This window comes from Anser anser, assembly GCF_964211835.1.
Source record: "Anser anser genome assembly, chromosome: 2".
Classification (NCBI taxonomy): Eukaryota; Metazoa; Chordata; class Aves; order Anseriformes; family Anatidae; genus Anser; species Anser anser.
This window is the reverse complement of record NC_139721.1, coordinates 10,225,204-10,245,141: the sequence shown is the minus strand read 5'-3', so window position 1 is coordinate 10,245,141 and position 19,938 is coordinate 10,225,204. Positions and strand designations below refer to the sequence as shown.

The following is a 19,938-nucleotide window of genomic DNA, read 5'->3' as shown; positions in this document are numbered from 1 at the left end:
ACATATCTCTGCCCATCTTTGCCCCCCTCAGTCCTTTGCTTCTCACATTTTACTCTGATCTCTTCCCTTTTTTTTTTTTTTTCCACATATTTTCCCTTTGTAGTAAAGAGAAAATATGTTACCTTGAAAAGCCACAGCTAATGCCATAGGGAAACTATGAAATTAATGGCTATGATGAATTAACACACTTAATCATGTGGAACCGATAGTGGGTAAGAAAATGGAAATGGAGAAATGGACCTCTCTTTTTTCCTACTTCACTACAGGAGCAAAGAACTCAGATATGACATTTCAAATTTGTCCTAATGAACTGTGAGAGGAAGAGCTGCAGCTGAGATGAAGCACACAGAAGCACAACTGCTGAACCACAAAAGACAAACTCCACCTAGCCCACTGTCCTGACTGAGAATGGCCAGTGGAGAACTTTATAGGAAAGCATGTAAGGAACAAGGTTTACATGCAAGGTGACTCTTTCCTGGTATCCCCTCTTCCAGCAGTCACCAACTTGGGAGCTTTCTGAGCTGATGGTTCTCCAGATAATCATATTTAACACCCAGCAGTGGGTCTCTCCTTTATGCATAAGCCAACCCTCTTTTCAGCCTACTCAGAGTGTTGTGCTTCACATCCACAACTGTGATACATGCAGTGCAAGAAGAATGGCCTTTATCTTGTTAGATTTACTACCTGATCATTTTCTGAGATGCCTTCCAGGCATGAAAATGTGTTATTTCTGTTAGAAAAAAGTGCAATAATAGTGCTCAATTTCAGCTAGACAAGCAGCCACAATGCAAGCTGGCATGCTTTCAGAGGCATATATGACTTAGTAACTCACTGATGTGAATGCCGAAAGCCTAGCTTCACTTTAAAATGTTAATATTTTAATTCTTATGCTCTCTTACTTTCTGATACAGATTGGATGTTTACTTGCATTAACGGTATTCTCAGAAAATAGCTGCCAGAAAACAGACTCTGAAAAGTACAAAACCTCTTGAGTTGTATGTGGTATAATTCATCCCCTTCCCCCACATTTAAAACATAGTAACTTTATGTGTTTTCTTTCTAAGCATATTTCATCTTTAACAGGAGGTTAAGCAAAACTTGGTTTGTCTAGACCATCACTGCTTCAAAGACTGAATGGCAACAGAACAAAAAATCCTTATCTTATTTGCCTTTGCTAGTAAATGGTTTGTGTAGTCATGTTAGCCAGGGCGTTTATGCAAGTCTTGGGACCATTTACACAGCAATCAGAAAACGTATCTCTTTCCAAACAGTTTCTCAATGTGATTACATATCCTAGCTATTATTTGTGTTTCTTTTAGGATTCTTTTGGGGTGGACCGTATGCCACATTTGGGTGAATTTCACTGGGACTGGATGACTTCTGAACTTCAGGAATCTTTTCAGAGTAAGTCCACAACTGGGGCAAATCTTCCTACTTTCACTGAACTCCACAGGCACAGTGTGACAGCGTTCATTTTGATCAGTATGTGAAGAATGGAAGAGCAAACCCCTGCTGACAAATGCACAAGACCTTTAGAGAGATCTGTAGCAGTTATTAATTTTCTTTGGAGATGAGGTTTAATGGAAGAGGCATAATTTATTAATTTATGTTCACCCAGCACTGCAATAACTTTTGCAACCTCCATGGATCTTCACTGTGATTTTTTTTTTCTCTTTCCCATATGACTACATGATTTTTTGTTTGTTTGTTTGTTTTTTTTTTGTTGATTTTTTTTTCGTTCTCAGTCATTCCATTTTATTCTGGTTCTTCTATGTATTAAACAATGAGGTATTATATATGAAGATTTCTTTGAACAAATGAAACCTCATTTTTCTACAAAGACAAATGCATATAAGATGTGTGGAAGTGCTACACAGCTTCCTCTGCCATCCCACACTGAAGACATAACAGAAATGGATATCTTCGTGCACTAAAAGAGTAGTCTGTTTACCATCTCTCATAATCTGCCTGTCACTAAAAATGATACAAGTTTCTGGAAATTAAATCATTTTCTGCTAATGTCTGCTCATCTAAGGCTGTCAGCTGCTTTTATAACTTCTCCAACAGGGAATGCAAATTCAGATGAGTAAATGAGTGAAATCCACAAAATTTGTAGGTGCCTGAAATGACATAGAATCAAATTTGCTCATCTTTTTTTCTAATAGCATTCATCATTTCCCCTGTTTATTGGAATTTGCTATGTATCTCTCTTGCTTCAACTTATCTAATGCTCATAATTAGACTAATAATCCCTTAACATATCCTAGCTTGTATTCTGTTTGTCTTCCTGCTCCCATTCCTGTGAGGTCATTCATAGGTATACATGATCCTCATTGTTTTTGCAGTACTGGTGTCATGCTTAATATATCCTGCAGCCTGACCTTATCTTTGCATAAATACGTACTTCTTACCATCTGCTCATCAAATGACTGTTACCGGAAAATGGGATTTCACAATTCAAAACAGTATGTACATGTGCTTTAGAGTGCTTTAGAGCTTGTCTCTAAAATATGACATCTTATTAGAAAGTAAGTAAAAATACTTCTTATCCTTTGTCACTATATAGAAACTCTCTGAATACAATTGCTTTTATCTGTGGGGAAAAACTGGACCAAATAGTTTGGTTTTAAGTCTGTGAGTTACCGAGAACAATCTCATTGGTATTAATAGGCTATAGATTTCTAAGAGAATTTAATGAGTACAGAGAGGGAATTGCCATCTGAGCAGTTTCTATTCCTGCAAGCATTAAACATAATATGTTAACCATGAAATAGAACAAACCCCACTATTAGCCTGGCTGTGAGATGATCAGATAGTCTGTGTTTTTCAAAGTGTGAAAGCAAAAAGCTTTCTTTGAACTAGAAATCAATGGAGATAACATTTCCCTTTTCCCTTGCTGCAGCCTGGACCTCTGAACGCTCACACCCTGACCTCAGTGCTGGGCACTGGGTCCTGGTAGTGGAAAGTCCTTGACTGATGGTGGTGGAGAGAAAATCATCACCTGCTCAGCCACAAACAACACATAGGCCTACATCTTTGTTTGTTAAATGAGATCAGCTAATAGTTGCACAGCGGAGCTTCAAAGCCTCACAGCACTGTTAATGAAGGCTTTGTAGATGCCGTGTCCCCACTGAAGCCTTGAACTTTGGGTCTGACATTTAATGTAAGAAATGTAATGCTGTTCAGAATTACCTAGTTTTCAGAATAAAAGGGAATAGAATTACTAGGAAATCAGCACTGATTTTGACTTTCAGACATGATCCTAGCTTTGTATACATCATTCAAAATATTTTTACCAAATCAGTAGAGAAGATATTCTGGTTTGCAAATGCAAGAGCAAACCTTGAATCAAAGCTTCTGTCATGACTAAATTTGATTTTTGGAGAGAATTAGGCCTCTGTGTAGTGGAATTGTACGGGTCACTCAGTCTTAATAGTGCTGCTACTTCCAGAATCTTCAAATGATACCCAACCTGTCCATCTGCTTGGCTGCATTGAAGGGAAGTTATTTTTTTTAAAAAAAAAAAAAACAAAACATTGCCTATAGTAAGTTTTTGCCTCAGTAAGTTTTTAATATTTGCAGTAGCCTTGTAAACTTTTGCAAAATTTTTAGCCCATGAGTTGAAATATATAAAGTCAAGTGGATGAAAATTTACTTTAATGGAGGTGTTCTATCTCAGAAGACATTTTACCAGAAGAAAGAAGACCTTTTTAAAACCCAGTTTACACTGTAAACCCTTCTCTTTTGCTTGCAACTTCTCACCATAATATATATATAACATTAAATACTTAACATATAAATGTATATATATATATATGACTTTATATGTGGATGTCTGGACCTTTTAATTTCCTCATATTTCTGTCTTTCATTTTGGTAAGGGTGAGCCGAAACATCTTCCCATAGTCCCAGTAGAGATGGATAGCACTGACACTGTCAGACATGGCGCTGACTTATGAATGCCTCCTCCCAACACTCTTCATTTGGTCAATGTCTTCTTTTTGCCTAACATAGGGTCACAGTGCCAGCAACATGATGTGCTGGGTAAACATCACACTGGTACATGCATGACACATTAGTACAATGCAGATATACGTTACCTCTGTGTGGGGTGTCAGAAGGCAACTCTAATAGCAAGAATCTCCATTCAAGCAAGGAGTTGAGTCCTCGTGAATTTCCCTTTAGGACTTGACCACTCCTCATTTGTGTGTTGAAGTGGTTTTGTGCTAAGATGTAGGTACCATGTTCCTTTCCAGCTCTGCTTCGGCTCCCCACATTTCAGCAGACGAGTGACAATAAGCATCTGAGCAGGGGTTAGCATTTCAAGATGCTCTTTGTTCACTTGCAAGATGCAGAATTAACCAGGCTCTCCTGTTTTTTGTTTGTTTGTTTGTTGTTGTTTTTTTTTTCCCCAGAGCCAGCTCTAACCCTGACCAACACTGTATCATGCCTCTCACAATAAAACTGATGCCATTTAACAGAAAATGCTATTCAAATTTGTGTCCATTAAGTCTACACTAATTTAAGACTGTATCCCTTTACCCGTGGTATCATCCACAACCATCTCTTCTCTTCAGGGGACTGGAATTTCTTGTAGCGGTAGGGTATCTGATGGTGTCCTTCAGAAAGGCCCTTCAAGTTGCTTCTTTTATCCTGCGTCCTTCTGCTGTGCCAGAATTTTTTCAGCATAGGAAAAATATTTCATTCATTATCAGGAGCTTAGTCATCTGATTCTTGGTGCTGATGCTGCCTTTCGGAACAATGGCTGGCTGCCACTCTGTCTGTTTCTGTGGGAGAGCTGCACTCTGTCATCTCTGTGTTTCTTTCTCTCTCTCTTTTTAATATCCTTGGCTTTATCATGGGAATTGATTTTTTTAAGTGTCCACCTGATAGGCTTTCTCTTTTTTAGAAACAGAGACCAGGTGTTAATTTGCACCAATGTCACTGACTTCTGATGATAATGAGTTCAGAAAGGATGGAAAATAAAAGCATACTCCACTATGCCTAGAGAAGCAAGACTATGTGGTGAAAATTGTCTACGGCTGGACAAAGTAGCTGGAGGGCACACTATCCCTCCCTTACCGTGCCTTTATGTAGCTGCGTTTATCCTCTCTTTAAATGATTGGACAAAAAGGACCCCAAGGGAAAAGATAGAGAGAACAAGTGTCCCACAAAGCAGCATCATGCATTAGCCATGAATAATAACAATAATAAAAGGCAAAGCAGCACAGTTCTGACCAGCTTGATTCCATCTTTTCTTTCCCTATAGGGAGTTCTCAGATCATACATGGCAGCTAACAGCAGCACAGTGAGGGGCAAGCTGCACCACCTTCACGTGTTGAGAGTAATGTGAACACATGCAGAGTACTCTGATCAAAGTCTTCCACTACAGGAATATGAGATATGGAGTATCTTTGGGACTAAATGCATTTTTCTTGGCCCAAGTTCCAGCCCAAATGAAATCATACTCATTCCACAGTCTTGTGCACGGAAAAAAAAAAGAATAGCCTGAGGAGTTTTTGCATTACTTTCTCTCTCTGGATTCACTTATGCTTGGAAGGCAAAATACAAATATTATGATCATGAGCATAGTAGCAATGTTGGATAGGAAAGGACTTCATGATGTCTTTCTTAGGATATTAACAGCAGCACTGTTACTACTTCACTTTATTCTCTTCTCTCTAGTACAAAAGTCTTGTATGCAGTCTCCTTGTGTCTCCTTGACTATGGCAAGGATGTAGGGCTGTTGCTATTGCTTGGGACCGAAGCATCACAGACCACATGTATTGTGCTGAGCCTCTCATGGAGAATTTGTAGTTTATTTTTGTTCCACTTTGAGGAACAAAATATGAGAGGGCACTGAATATGAGAGGGCACTTCTTTACTGTGAGGGTGACAGAGCACTGGAACAGGCTGCCCAGAGAGGTTGTGGAATCTCCTTCTCTGGAGATATTCAAAACCCGCCTGGATGCCATCCTGTGCAACGTACTCTGGATGATCCTGCTTGGCAGGGGGGTTGGACCAGATGATCCTCAGAGGTCCCTTCCAACCTCAGCTATTACGTGATTCTGTGAGGGTGAGCCTGAAAAATTCTTGTATATGTTGTGTACAGGACAGCATGTTGTACAGATAAGTGGCAAGCTTTCAGCAAGTAATCATCAAAGCTACTAAGTGCCAATCAGCTAAGCTGAAATTATTCTAGGTCAGGTTAGTGGTCTGTTGACAGCGTCTCTCATTACCTAATTGATATGGCTATATGCCTGTAGATAATTCTCCTTTTCTTCTTGGGCATAATGCAATCATATTGTGTCGTGTCACCCCCTTCCCCCTCCCCCTTTTTTTTTTTTAATATAAAATTAATGAAGGCCAAAACTTTAAAAATTGGAACTCAAGCTTAAGTCCTTCTGCAGTAGTCCAGTTCCACAAACTGGCCTGAGTTTCAAAGATTTTGAAAGGGAAACAAATCCCACTGAAGCTGATGAATATTTTGAATACTTTGGCACACATTTTCAGGGTTAAATGATTAATAGAGATATTCAAATCACTGATGGTCCAAGATAACTGGTGTATTTCTGCTTACACTTTTGATAAGGGATGTCACTGTCAGAAGGAAATGAGTCACATGTTTCTAAAAGGCTAGGAGAGACCAATTTCTGAACAGTGTGTGTTCATTCCTGGCAAGACCATGACAGGAAAACTAAAGAGAGTAGCAGATCAAACATGCAGGCAGATGAACTGCAACAGCAAAACCCATCACACAAAGATGGGTTTTCCCCTGATATGATGAACGGTGTAGTTCTCACAAAAACCTATACAGCAGAGTGGGTGACTTCCTGAGGTTCACTCAAAACAAAGCAGAGGGAATAATACCATGGATTTCCTTGTCTGGTGTACTTCACCCACTTTTAATATAGCAACTGATTTGTAACTGTTTCTCTGTTGTGACAGAAATAAATAAATAAATAATAATAAAAAAAAAAAAAACACAAAAACTGAGAAGTGGTAAAACTAACTCCTACTTCTCCAACCTTTTCACTTCAGAAATATGCTTCAGAATATGCTGTCTGCATATTGTCTTGCCTATCACTCCTTTTCTGTGTTTCCTATGTGTATTTGTATTGGGATCATTATGACTGCTGTTTTCTAGGCAGGGAGCGTGATTGAACAAGTTGCTTATTAACCTGCTTAGATGCCACCTAAGCTAAACCTTCTGATTTTTTTGTCCTGGGGATTTTATATTTTTTCAGTCATTTGTATTTTAAACAAACTGTTATTTATGTTGAGTTCTGATTTAATACCTTCAGCAGTCTACATATTAGAAGAAAGTATACGCCACTGGTATAAAGAAAAGTTTTATCAAAAAAAAGATAACTATCTGAAATGACACCAAGAACCTAATCTTATTTTACTGGCCAGGGTGGTTTCCAAGTGCTGACATGACCAAATGGGGCCAAATGTGAATGCAGTGACCCTACTGAAAGAGTGAGGAGTACCTGGTCTATTCCCTGCCTTACAGATATGAAGTCTCCTGAAGTCAATGGAGTTGAAGAAACAGAACTGAATTTCACATTCTTGAGTCCAGTGACATTGTCTTGGACTTATATCAGCGAAGTTGAAAGCAGACAGTCATTTAGCTGAATATTGCCACGAGGAAAGATCATGGTGAGCTGCTAATATTTGTTTCTGGAAACAATCCAGGAATGATGCAGAAGCCAGATTTTTACAAAGCTTTGAAACCATCCTCCAGGCATACTATGTGGGTCAAGGTACTAGGCAATAATAGAAGTCAAATAAGTCCAAGACCTTTTTAATCTTGTCTGATCGAATGACTTCCTCTATAATATTGGTCATTTCACATGAACTTCTTGAATCTGTTTCAGGACAGCTATGATAGCAGGTATATGAATAACTTAAGAAACGTTTAGGATCCAGAAGCCAGCTTAAGTAAACAACATGCAATCAATTTTTCTGCTAGTCACAAAAATTGATATATTTTCACATAGAAATTAAACTGTTGACAATCCAGTCTGAGAAGGTGTTAAATGCATCCTACAACATGGTGAAGGTCATCAGCAGCCAGTGTAGAGCACTGTACCTGCTCCAGCTGTAAAGTTACCCTTCTTTCTGTTCTGATAGGCACATCAGAACTCTGCAATATACTATTTTTGCTAAGGAAATGGCTTGTGGGCTGAGAAATTGTTGCAGAAAGGAAGTCAGATTTCTTGCTCTCAGAATGCATAGTGGCTTCAACTGTATAACTAAATAATTGTTTAACAGCATGGAATTTAATACTAATCCACCCCCAAAATTATTTCCTGCTTCCCTCCCATTCACGAGGATGTTTCTTCCTTGTAGTACAGATGATCAGAAAATATTATGACATTTCAGAGGAACTTGGAAATCCCTAACTTTGCTTTTATAGTATTGTTCAGGTGCTCACTATCAGTCTAAATGAAGTAGTTATGGGAAAAATAAAAAATAAAAAAAATATGTCTGTAGATGTATATATGCATGTGCATGCGAATTTTCTTTCTGCCTCACCACTGAAAGTGGAACACATTACTCATCCATTTGCCATATTCAGATCTGGTAAACTCTGAGCAAATTCTTTTGTTAATGTTTGATTAAATGAATGTAACAAGGCTTATGGGAATTATCCAACTTCTATCAGGTACATGATAGACGTGTTTTGAATTATATGATTGTTTATTTATCTTTGCTTCCAGTGAAACTGGGCAAGTGTCTTTTCAAACTGACCATGCAAGTGGTTCAAGAAATTCATACGGCTGGTTGGATTAATAGTATAACAGTCACAAAACCACTGTTCATAATCCAAGGAAAGCACTGCATAAACATTGTGCCTTCTGCTTGTTCACTGCATTCAGAGGCCAGTGAAATCTAGATGTTTGACCTGGAAAAGATCAAAGCCAAAGTAAAGCCCTTAAATTCTTATCCTGGAAGAAAGTTGAAGTTAATTGCTAACAAATATTCCACCGGAAGGCTGTGGCTATGACTTTGTCAGCAGATGATGCCTCAGACATTGACCCCTTTATCAAGGTGAACTTAATCAACCCAGATAATTTGTTGTTTATCTGATGGAATGCTGGAATGGAGCTCTAATGACAATCTTTTAAAATTCCAACTGCTGTGTAAATATCATAAAAACTAAATATGTAAAAATATGGCCTCATTCCAGGCAGGAAACTATTGTCCGTTGTGATTAACCAAATGAAGAGAAGGGAATGACTGTCATGTCAATGAAGAAAAAGTAAGTAAATAAATAAATTCAGCATTAGGAGGTTGTACTAATGTTCATTTCCAGTACTGCTCAGTGCTGTTTCATGCTGTTTTAACTGGGCTGGTTTAACATGCTCTGGAAACCTTTAGGGTCTTGTAGACTGGTGTCTGACTCTGACTTTTCTCCCTGAACCTTTCATCCCATATCTCATAAATCTTCCCCCGACATTAGATTTACCTCTTAGAATACAGTCCTTAGCCATAAAGTCATGTCAAAGGAGGACTAACATAATAGAAGGCAATCCAAATAAAATAATACATTCAACAGAAGATAACAATTAAGATATGTGCTTCCTATCTCAATATTTCTTTTGTGTTGACTCATTCCTTCATCTTTTTGGCCATCTTTTTCCCAAACAATGCTTCTGGAAGTGCACATTTTAGATGACATAAATTCCCCTGGTAGAAATTACCTTATCTAGCTTTTGCTATCCACACTATAAGTTTGTGTCTGAGCTAGTCATCCCATTATAGTCAAAGGAGATTTGGTCAATACAGTCAATAGAGCTTACAGTGAGATTGATCTGAACAAAATCTGTTGTCTGCTTTAGGATGAGAGGAATTACATCTTAAAATCTTTTGACTCTATTGACCTTCCCTCTATTGACTATAAAGAGAACTCATGAAAAGTAGTTCAGATACAGAAGTCCACACTGCATTGAAATGTATCCTGTCCCTCTTGACTAGATGCAGATCAAGACCTTAGCATACACATATACTGAAGGTCTTAATCTTCTACTTCTTTTTAAGACTCTGAGTCTGCAATTGGAAGACTATGAGTAACAGAAATGTTTGTTCTATGTCCACAGAGGTACCATATTGAGTCATTAACCTTGCAGCTCCTTTCATCACCACTCAGACAACAAACAATTTTGGACATCACTTAGCAATCTCTGGTATATCTATGGTCAACATGAAAAAATAAAAATAAAAAATTACTCATATGAGTTTTCTGAGTGGGAGACAGAGGATAGCTTCAGTTCATCTGTAGCCTGTACATCCACGGTACAGACAACTCTCCTGGAAAAGCAATAAACTTACCTTCACTTACATTTCTTGATAGTGTTTGATGGTAACTTAACACTTTTCCTGGTTCCTTTTGATGTTTATTAGATTATTTTTGTTTCTGTTCTTGCTGGACAGCTCCTTTTCCAAAGTGCAGCAGCAGAAACAATTGAAAGCCAGACAACATTCAGCTTACACTGATGAGCTTGTTGTTAAAAGGACAGCTAGATTTTGATGGTTGTCTTTCTATGGTTTGAGGAGAATCAGGGGCAAACACTATGTTACCCATCCGCTAGTTAGTCTCATGTACTGTGCTACCTTCTCCCTCCACTTATATCATTTTGCCTTCGTGTGTTTTACACAGTTACTTTGGGGGACTGCAAAACTTTATCCAGACTCAGATGTAAATTTGTTTCTTGAGACCAACTTCAGGTTTTAGTAACATAAAGTCCTAGTTCATATCTATGAGATAACTTTGACCTCAGCACCAATGATCATCCTGATGTAAATAGGAAATTATATTTTTGCAATTGGAACAGGAAGAGCTGTGTAGATAAAATGCTGCCCCTGTTACAGTGGAAAGGTTGTCAGATTAGCTGTCTTTTTTTTTTTTTTTTTTTGAACTTTGAGGAATGGGACATAATGTAGGCACAGGATGAAATATTCTCAGTTATGGAATAGCTTCGTCATATGTTTTTAGTTTGAAATAAGGCCACACAGGATGCAAATGCAAACCAGGCTGATGGAAGTCAAAAACCCACTTCATTTGAGAACCACAAAATGACATTTTGGGAAGAGATGATTCTGTTCCACTGTGAAGTGGGTGGTGGACATACAATATAGAGATGTCAGAAAAATTTCCAAAATGAATGAGTTATATTTTTTATATTCTGAATGGTCTTAGCTGTACTAATTACACACACACACACACATATATATAGTAGTACATAAAAAGGGGGAAAAATGTGCTTCTGACAGGAGTACATCTTCCATACCAGGCCAGATCTGGAGGAAAGATCTTGAGGTCAAATGAGAACATGCCTACAGTTTTTATTATTAAGCATTCACTGTGAAAGCATTCTTGCTATATGCTTTCCCAGTTCATACATTCCTCTCCAGCTGTCTTCTCTGCCAGAAACCCAACATCTGGGTGGACTGATGGCATGTGCTAGTGCTGTGGCTCTTGCAGCAGGCTTTTTGAGGACACTAAAAATACACTAAGAAACAATAATGATAAAATACAAGGATTGCATGCAACAAGAGCTGTATGTCTGTATCTGTAAGAAAAAAAATATATATATATATTTTAAAGGTATAGAAGGCTACTCAGGTAGATCTATTGATGCAAATATAGCATGACTGAAGAAGCATACTTTCCGTGTCTCTGGAAAGGCCCTGTCAGTGCAATAGAAGAGACAACTGTGACTAACATATGATGATCTTGGTTAATGGTTAATTGAAATGGTTAATCTTCTGTTAGATCCTTTATCTTTTTTTTTTTTTTTTCCCTCAAGTGATTTGATAATATTTTCTTTGTCTAATTAAGGAAACCTTCTATAAATCATTCCTGGAGGAAGATGATAGACTGCTGTTGATAATGCTGGAGAAAATAATTTTAAAGACCATTTAATATTTGAGGTATTTTGTGAAACAATGCTGAATGTATATGCAATTCAATATATGTTACTGTGGCTTCCTAGAACACTGACTGGCAAATAAAAAGAATAAGGAAGTGACCAACTAATCATTTCTATTTTATTTCCTATTTTCAACACTGTTTTAGTTGAATGTATCCATTCTTTCAACCTGTCACCGAAACAGCTTCTCTGTGATAACAACTCCAGTTTTTATTATCTTTGGTAATACTATGTTTTAAAGACAGAGAAAGAGCAAAAATATTGAAGAAAAAAAAAAAAAGAAAGAAAGAAAAAAGTATGTAAAACCTAGGTTTTTGTTGTGTTTTGTTTTGTTTATTTATTTATTATTTATTGGAAGGGAAACAGACACCTCTCACTAAGCTGTGGCAGCTATAAAAGATCTAAATCTGTCTTCCTTTCCCAAGTTTTTCCTTATGGCAACATCTGAGCATTCGGTTCAACTTGTGATGGATATATTTCATCCAGAAAATTCAATTGCTTTCTCCTGCTGCTTCTGCTTCTATGGTTACAGATCATGACATAACTTCTTGTTCTGCCGGTGATGGTGATAAGGGGTGTTGTGATGGGTCAACACGACAAGATACAAGGTAAGAAAGAATCCTCTGAAGGCCAGTCTCCATAGTAGTTGAAGAAAAAGTCCTGGATCTTTCCTCTAGGAGTTCAGGAGAGAGTAAGTTTTCCTTTTTTCCTTTTCAGACAAAATCTTTAAAATGCATATGTGTCACTCATGTCTTTTACCACATGTTAAAACGTAGTCATATATGTGTTTTTCTGATGATTACTCCAGATTAAAGAACAAAACAGTGTTAGAAGGAAGGAGTGAAATCAGATTTAAAGATTGGTTATATCCAATCTTACCTAAAAGCTTCCAGTAGACTAAAACCCAAAGCTTCCTTTTTCTCTCAAAACCATGCCAGATTTTTTGTTAAATCTGCCTCATCTCGTTCAGACCCAACACAGCTCGTGTTATCCTCTGGGTATGCCTCTGTCAGCCTGGAAAAGTTTAGGTTTCAATGAGGCTCTAACCCCTCAAGTCAGATGATTTTATCTGTTTGTAATGTTGGCACCTGTTCCTGTCACTTATATAGTAGCAGTTTACTTTATTATTATTATTATTTTCTTCAGAAAGCTGGCAATCTCAATCACAGTAGTGTTTCTGTCTAATCCTTTCTGGTAATACGGGATGAAGGAGAAATGTACAGGGAGAAAACAGTTGCTTTCTTGAAGTCTACTGCTTTTGTAATATCTCCTGTAAACTTCAAAGGTTTTGTTTCCCTTGAAGAAGCTAACGAAGGGGAGGATACAAACTGGATAGATAGCTTTCCTCAGGACTCTGTTTCCAGCAGCTCTCTAATTTTGCCAAGCCACAGGGAGCAAAACACACTGGGCCAGAATCCTTCCTCATTTAAACTGACATAAATTTGAAGATAAAGCCAGCAAAGTCAAAATAGTTTCACAACAGTGAAAGTAATGCAAGAGCAGAGGACATTTTTACATGAAGTGTAGTGAACTTCTGGAATTCATTGTTACAGGGAGTTGTGGGGAAAGACAGCACCAGCAACTTTAGCAAGAAGTTAGGTAAATTCACGGACATCAGGCCAATAAACAGATACATACCCACATGAATGTACCCTCTAATATCCTTAATATGGTGGCTGCAGAAGCTGAGGAATTGAGGTGAATGGGCCACAAAGTCCAAGTGCACTCCTTCCAAAACATCTCCTTCTGCTGCAGGAGACAGTGTTGAACTAGTTTATGATGGTCGGTAGGGCATTTCTTGTGTTCTTACATCTTCACTTACTATCTTTTGTGATGTGTTTTCCATCCAGATTGTCAGAAATACTTTAACTGGCTTCTGGAGTCCACTAGTATGCTCTTTTTACAGCATGCTCTTGGGGGTGTGCATTGCATGTCCTGGGTGCTGCATAAAAGCAGGAATGAACATGTAAAGTTTTCTGAGACATTCTGGAGGACAGCATGAGGAAGAAGAAGCAAAACTTGTTCAGTGCTATCCAGACAGAGTCCCTCCTGTGACCTCTCAAGACCCACAGCCACACCCAGGCTTTGTTCTGAAGAGAATTAATTGTTTCACTGCAAAAGAAATTCCAAGAATAAGTAATATTTATGGCATTTATAAAACAGGCAGGGATAGTCAGAGGACCAGGACACATGAATGAGACACAAACTATTTGACAGCATGAACAAAATTGGACTAGTTTTCACCTATTCTATCAGCTAGTCTACTTTACTGGAAAAGGATCTGGACATCCTAAAAAGAGTTAAAGCCAATGACAGTGGCCTGCTTGGGGTCACATAGCTGACTTTCCTCCCCATTGGATTACATTGGCTTGCACTCGCTTAAAACTGAGGCCTCTTACTTCCATTGTCCTGCATGGTGCTGGCAATGCATGGACTCCTGGGGTTCTGGCTTAAGGGGATTATTTGGAAAAAATACCAAATCCCATATAAAAATCCAGGACTAAGCAATGTGGCAGTTTAAAAGACTGATGAAAAGAAGGTGTTGAGCTTTAGCTGTTGCCGTTCCCCACATAACAGGCAGAAGTATCTGAGAAAATTCAGTTGAAAGCTTCAGCTTCCTCAACCCAAACTTAGCAGGGGTAGACTGAATCTGTTTCTACTTTATGTTAAGTCGGCAGGAAAAGAAGGCAGAAAGAAAGGACTGCTATATGGGAGCACGTGGTGCCCTGCTCCTGTTTTTTCTCAAATCCACATATTTCTGCAGCTATGGTAAAAATGGTGTTTGAGTGGCTAGCATGATTTAATTTCATACATGGCTTTACCAGCATTACTAACATGCTCATTTTCATACTGACTACTTATGAACTTCATAGAGACATTTTTTACACAGTCTTGTGACACCTTGTAGCTTGATGGCCACACCCAGATACTGGTGGTCAATGGCTCTGTGTTGAAGTGGAGGCCGGTGACCAGTGGTGTCCCTCAGGGGCCTGTCCTGGGACTGGTTCTGTTTAACATCTTTGTCAGTGATATAGGAAATGGGATTGAGTGCACCCTCAGCAAGTTTGCAGATGACACCAAGCTGAGTGCTGTGGTCAATACAACAGAAGGAAGGGATGCCATCCAAAGGGAAAAGGGAAAAGGGAAAAGGGAAAAGGGAAAAGGGGAAAAAAAAGGAAAAGGGAAAAGGCAAAAGGGAAAAGGGAAAAGGGAAAAAAGAGAAAAGGGAAAAGGGAAAAGGGAAAATCACAAGCTAGAAAAGTGGGTCCATATGAACCTAATGAGGTACAACAAGTCCAAGTGAAAGGTGCTCCACCTGGGTTGGGGCAATCCCAGACGTGAGGACAGTCTGTCATCGAAAAGCCCTGTGGAGAAGGACTTGGGGTTTCTGGTGGATGAAAAGCTTGACATGAGCCATCAGTGTGTGCTTGCAGTCCAGAAGGCCAACTGCATCCTGGGCTGCACCAACAGAGGAGTGGCCAGCAGGTCAAGGGAGGTGATTGTCCGCCTCTGCTCTGCCCCTGTGAGGCCCCACTTGGAGTGCTGCATCCAGGTCTGGGGCCCCCAGCACAAGAAGGGGCTGTTAGAGTGGGTCCAGAGGAGGGTCATAAAGTTGATCAGAGGGTGGAGCACCTTTCCTATGGAGACAGGCTGAGAGAGCTGGGGCTGTTCAGCCTGGAGAAGACCTTTGAGGGACCTCTGCAGTTTTTTAATGCTTAAAGAGGGTTTATAAAAAAGATGGAGAGCAAATTTTTGCTTGGACAGACAATGATAGAACAAGGGGGAATGGCTTTAAACTAAAAGAGGGGAGATTTAGATTAAATGTTAGGAGGAAATTCTTCATTCTGAGGGTGGTGAGGCACTCAAACGGGCTCCCCAGAGAAGCTGTGTATGCTCCATCCCTGGAATTGTTCAAGGCCAAGTTGGACAAGACCTTGAGCAACCTGATCTAGTGGGTGGCATCTCTGCCCATGTCAGGGGGGGTTGGGGCTAGTTGATCTTTAAGGTCCCTTTCAATCCAAGACATTTTATGATTCTATGATCAGAAACACAAATGTATCGGTTTTTATGACATTATCTGCCTCACCATAGGAACATATGACTGTAAGGTTTGCAAATAAGCTTGCCTGGGGAAAAGGTGTTTTCATTAAGATTTTATATGAAGGCCCACAACCTTCTATGACGCCTGTGCTGTATGGTTACTCTGAGACTTGTGTTGTCATTTGATTCATACAGAAAAGTCAGAATGGGATTTTCTCCTTCCTTACAGTAACCTTTCTGGTTTATCACTGTTTTTTCAGACCACTGCTCTTCTAGCAGTGGATGAATTGTCATGGATGACAATATGTTTCATCATCTTTTTGGGGGAAGGAGGGCAATACTCTGAACGTAACTTTCTGCATATGTAATGCAGAATGTGTGCAGCTCATCATCCAGTCCAAGTAAAATTGCAGTGCAGGCAAGACCTGATCCTTATTTCTCCCTTTTTTCTGATAACAAACATTCTATCAACCATGTTGATTAAATCTGTAAAATAAATTGTCTTCTTCCTTCCTGCCTTTATAACTATTTTCTTATTTGATGTTTATTAGCTTCCATTTTTCTTTTTAGGTTTGAACACACATCATTGTAACAATGGTAATAAATTGCCCCTAACTATATTTGTCTGGAGCAATAGAGAATTGAGACACTTTGGTATAGTTCCTGGAAAGATTTATTCCTTTTTCCATAAGTTTCTGAGTGCAGATGATCATTTCAGTCTGAAGAGACACCACAGATGAACTTTGTTAGTTTTGACTGAGTTTCAGTTGGAAACTTCTGTTAAATCAAAACTCTCCAAATGGAACTCATGGAGTGTGAAACACTGCACCTTCAAATGACGAAAATGTTCATATGAATTTCTCAGAAACAAAACTGTTTGATATTTAGTTGTTTATTATAATCTGGCTTCTATGTTGGAAGATTTCACGCTGTATTTGTGTGTTTATAGAAGGTTATTTATTAAATTATTTCTAACTCATCATAATCAAAATATTTACTTTTCTTTACATTTTGGATTTTCTGTACCTGGTCTAGCACAGCAGATTTATCAAGGAACAGCATGACATTTTAAAATGTGTCCTAACACTTTCCTATGTAACCGTTCAAATAACTGATGGGAAATAGGTATCAGGTATAAAATAAAATAAGTATTTTATGCATCTATGAGGCAAAGAAGAGATTCAAGGTGTTTTTTGTTTGTTTGTTTGTTTGTTTGTTTTAATTCACTTTCGCATGCCATATGTGGACTTAAGAGTGTTCCAAAGTGATTACATAGAACCTGTGTATTTGTTTTGTGCATTTTGTAACCAGTTTTGTGCCAGCATGCGATTGCACTTGTAACTGCCCATTTGCTATGTACAATAACTTTTGCACTTCTGCATGCATGTTTTGGAGAATACAAACCAGGATCTCACATTTGCAATGGAACAAATAAAACATGGTGCTGAGACATTAAGACTGGTTTGCATCCAAATTCATTGAATCAATAGAATTATTGATTGCTAGGACAAAAGCAGTTTCACTGATTAATTCTTCATAAATTGTTTTAAAGCTTACATATTAGCTGTAATTTCTCTCCTGTAAATATGGTGAACAGGTGCTTTTAGCCCCTAAGACCTGCTGAGGAACAAGTTTTCTATTTGTTTACATTTTTGATTGCTCAGTTGTCACAGCCAGATATGATGCAGAAGGTATTCCACTGAATAATTTGGGTCAGTATTTTGATATCTGTTTTGTTGTTGTTGTTTGTTTGTTTGTTTGTTTTCTCCCAGAGCGCTATGTTATTTTATTGATCTCAACCTATGCCATGTCATTCAGCAGTGCATACCTCCATTTTTAACTGCTTCTCTACAGCTCTACTAAAAGAAATATTTTTAACCTGAATATTTATTTTCTTATACTTATCCACCCATGGATCTCCTGGTTTTTTTTTTGTTTTTTTTTTTTTTTCTTTATATCAGCAAGGTCAAACTCATTCCTATTCTAATTATACATGGCACCTATTCAAACTTTTACAACATGTCAGCCACTGAAGTAATTACATTAGTATGAATGTGAACGGGGAAAAAATAAAAAATGAGAAAAGAGGGAATACAAAAGATTTAAAGCTTACAGAAGAAAATGATTCCTACTGTCACTGAATGTATCAAGTCCACTCAGATGGTATTGCTTCAGGTGCTCAGCAGTATGGGGACCTGTCTTGAATTTAGTTCAAAAATCCCTGTTTTCTGTACATTCTTTTTTTTTTTACTTATTAATCTGCAAATGAGACCCATAAGGTTTTCATCAAATTAGCTACATTCGGGGAGGCATCTGTGTTTCTGAAGGAGATAGAAGTCTTCAGTTTTGCCCACTGAAGTTATCATCTTACCATAAATAAGGTTGCTTAGGACCTCCCAAAAAGGAACTAGTGTATTAACTTTTACGAAGTGAGCAGTTGTCAGGGCTCTGCTGAAGAAAATATAGTGGTTTTCAATTAATTTTCTATTTGTCTTGTATCTCTTACTTTGGGGCAAATATATTGAGAAATCTATGATGAATCACAGTTGCCTTTTCAATTTAAAATCTGTACAAGCTCACTGCTATTTGAGTAAAGAGTCTATATCCTGTACTTTATTCTCTAGGTCTTTACTAGTAGCAAGCCTCTCATTTAGCAGTGGACAAAGCTTAGACCTATATATACATCCAGGCTAATATTCTTTTCTTCTCGTGGGTGTTCTTCAGTTCTCTTCCTTAGAAGGGCACAAGGAAAGGAGACCTCTGTGCAAAAGATAATGTTTCATTTTAGTAGGATTTTGACTTGCTTCTTTTCACAAACCTTCTGATTTTGGTTTGCTCTGCGTAAAGCCGGGGCCGGGGGGGGGGGGGGGGGGGGGGCGGGGGTGGAAGTACTTGGCACTTAGAATACAGCACACTTTTGTGGAAATTAAGTATCTAAGCAGGTCTGAAAAGAGCCCTAAATCAGCTTTCCCTGTGATAACCACTTTCCATTGTCATATGCTGTGGTTGTTCATACTCGTAGTCCATTCCACTGAATCTATACAATAACACTGATCTATACAATAACACTGGGAGGCAAAGTGAGCTTTCTCAGCTGAGTGTGATTCCCTCAGGAGTACAGGAAAAGACCCATATTTCTCTTGTTGATTTTGTCCTAAACAGAGCTAAGCGTGCAGTGTGTATTTAATCAATTTGAGTAGGGGAGTATTCAGCAGATGTAGATATACATGGTGGCCATGTAAGATAACACTACTGTTAAAGATTATGTTTTAGTGATTGGATTTTTGTACTCTGTTAAACTTCACAGAAGTTAGGTAGTGACAGAACTAGCATCTTTGCTATGGGCCAATGAAACCAAAAAACTGTGTTCAACACTCTGCTGATGATAAACTCCTTTCTCCAGTGCAAAGGGAGTGGACTGGATGTCTGGATTTGAGTTATTCTGTAACAATGCATCTGACACCCTTCTGCATCAAGAAGCAAGGATGAGGTATATGCACATAGGAACAACTGCATAGTACTTTTTAGCTTTGTTTTTGAAGCTTGTTTATTTATATTAGTTCATGGTTCAAAGTCATTCTTGTGTTAGAGTGAATTTTTTTTCAGACATTTATTCACAGAGTGCTGATCAGCTACACAATTCACAGACTGTTTTTGAATTCATCACTTTCAGCTGAAGAAAATTACAGAATAAAAAAAAGTTTCTTACTGTAAAAAATATAACTTTGATCTTTATTTTGAAAATTTTCATTAAGAAATTAACATAATTTTATTAATGAACGCCTCATAGGATATAGAAAACTATTTTTTTCTTAAGATAAAATGATTTTTGTGTTGAGATTTTTTGTCTCGAAAAAAAGAAAATATATATATAAAATATATAATATATTATATAATACATATATTATATATTATATATAATGTATATATTATTATTATATATATATTTTTCAGTTTT

General features: G+C 38.1%; 1 long non-coding RNA gene across 3 annotated transcripts; it reads left to right on the top strand.

The window, feature by feature from the left end:
• The first annotated feature begins 1,232 nt into the window (after positions 1-1,232).
• LOC310894533 lies at positions 1,233-17,912 on the top strand. 3 transcript variants are annotated; one of them, XR_014579994.1, is made up of 4 exons: positions 1,354-1,404; positions 9,197-9,268; positions 12,472-12,630; positions 16,551-17,912. It is a non-coding gene; the product is annotated as an uncharacterized lncRNA (long non-coding RNA). The 3 variants fall into 3 exon arrangements; XR_014579995.1 differs by having other exon boundaries at positions 16,532-17,912; XR_014579993.1 differs by lacking the exon at positions 9,197-9,268 and having other exon boundaries at positions 1,233-1,404.
• The last annotated feature ends 2,026 nt before the right edge of the window (positions 17,913-19,938 follow it).